Raw genomic sequence first — 2,265 nt, 5'->3', positions numbered from 1 at the left:
GAAAATTTCTTACAAATCCCCTATGCTAATGGGATTCTGAGGGGGAGTAAGTCTCTCTATTTGCATTCTTTAGCACCAAATATAACTGGGTAGGCCAATCCATTCCTGTCAAATGGAGTATTTTTCATTTGTAAATCAACTATGGACAGGTGATCACATTTCACTGATCCTTGACCACCTCTGAACTAATATAGAGGAAAGGTCTCTAGACAGGTCAACGGACTCATTTGAGAGCTGGCTTCACACACCACTCAATTGCTCTATCTTGGCAGTGGCGAAAAGTTCATTTTGTCATCAGCCTCCATCACAGCATTTTCTCTTTAAGACTGCAGATGAGAATTTTTTCTGAATCAAGTTAAGTCATCGTCATATGGATGTTAACAATGTCTGGGGTTCCTTTGGCATCAAGCTAACATATTTATTCAGACACATTTTCCATTTGGGAAATTTTGTCTTGTATCTAAAGATTTCAGAAGAGAGTAATTTTTATATATTTTCTTCTGCATAGCTGCCTTAATTCTTCTTTTAACTTTATTAGTGTAGACTTTTTCTTGATTCAAATCAAATCAACACACATAAGCATTGACTATGTGCCTACTGAATGATTTTATGTACTAATTATTACTTTTCAATTGGCAAAAAAAAAACAAGAAACAGAAACCAAAGCAATTTAAACCAAAATGGAAATAATAATATATTTTAAGGATCATGGGATTTTCCAAGGAACCCAGGGATAAGATTATAGTTAAATATCTGTGCTCTGGACTCCAACTTTTATCCAAGCTTCATGATTCTTTCTTGTCGGAAGCTGGATATCTTTGCTGTCCAGTTCGCATGATAGAACATGTCTGCTAACAGCTCCTAAGCTTATATTTTACAGTCTTTTTCTCAGTGACAGACTGACAGCTCTGACAGTCACCGAGTTTATATTTTACAGTCTCTTTCTCAGTGATAGATTCTAAAATATTCAGGGAAGCCCTTCTATCGCCTAGTTTGGGCCAGATGCCCATCTGTGCACTAAACATCCTAGGCCAACAGGCAAGGTCACTTGTAAGAACACGGCATTTTTGGAGCGAGAATGGGGAGGCATTTCTTTGTCGAAACAGAGATTTGAGAGACAAAAATCTGAAGTCCATTCCATAAAAAATATTTCATAATTTTGGTGTATTTGTATAATATCAATTATACTATATGTTTAGTCCTATACACTTTTTCATATCTGTGACTCTAGAGTATAACTTAAATTAAAAATCTAGGAGTCAGATAATCTGGATTTTAGTTCTGCCTCTGACACTGTTAATGTGACATTGGTAAACCATTTAATCTCTGTGGGACCAAATTTTTTAATTGTTAAGAGAGAAGGTAGTATCTGCTTAAAGTTAAATGCCTTTAAACACAACTTCTCTGTGCCAGGCCAGGCACTTTCCTGGTTTCTAGGAATAATTTGGCTAAAACATGTATACTGTTTTCGAGTTTCATGAGGTATTTTAAGACAATATAATGCATTCTTTAAAATTCTGTACAAATATAAAGTTTTTATTTTTACAAGCTTTGACAATTTTGAGGTTTCTATTTTGCGATGAAAGCAATAGAATTAATGTATTATCTGTGATATTAATCACCTTTATACATATGCATATATATATTTACTATTAATAATTCTCCATTTAATGCTATCTTCCTCAAAGAAGAATTATTAACCTGTGATAATGAGCTTCTGCAGACAGATAAAACTTGCCCTATGATTGCAGATGTGAGTTCAGTTTGTCTTTATTATTTTCAAATATGATTTTCTATTTTTTTGGAGGGACTCTTCTAGACCAGTGGTGAGGCCAACTATGGCCTATGGGCCAAATCCAGGCTGCTGTCTGTTTTGTAAATAAAGTTTGATTGGAATACAGCCATGCTCATCGGTTTATGTATTGTCTATGGCTGCTTTCAGGCTATGACAGGAGAGTTGAATAGTTGTGACAGAGAACAAATGGCATGCAAACCAAATATTTGTTATCTGGTCCTTTACAGAAAAACTTTGGCAACCCCTGGTAGAGTTACAAACACAATAGACTAGAATGATAGAGGATTTCAGTGGGGATTCTCCTTCCAAATGACTCCTGGAACACATAAGGTCATGATTTATCTCTGCTCACCTCTCCAGTCCAGCTCTTTGAGAAATTCTCCACCTATGCATCCTTTTACCTTTTCCTTCCAGTTATATGACTACTCACATTTTCTGAATAAGCCTCATTCTTCTTTATTCCCAGGGCT

General features: G+C 35.5%; 1 protein-coding gene across 1 annotated transcript in view; it reads right to left on the bottom strand.

Moving 5' to 3' along the window:
* MSR1 (macrophage scavenger receptor 1) overlaps positions 1 to 2,265 on the bottom strand; it is a 73,420-nt gene that overhangs the window by 13,488 nt on the left and 57,667 nt on the right. The gene's annotated exons all lie outside the window — the stretch shown is intronic.

The sequence above is a fragment of the Propithecus coquereli genome, unplaced genomic scaffold (genome assembly GCF_000956105.1).
Source record: "Propithecus coquereli isolate 6110/MARCELLA unplaced genomic scaffold, Pcoq_1.0 Scaffold159, whole genome shotgun sequence".
Classification (NCBI taxonomy): Eukaryota; Metazoa; Chordata; class Mammalia; order Primates; family Indriidae; genus Propithecus; species Propithecus coquereli.
Note: the sequence above shows the minus strand (reverse complement) of the source record. Positions and strands in the feature narration are given on the sequence as shown.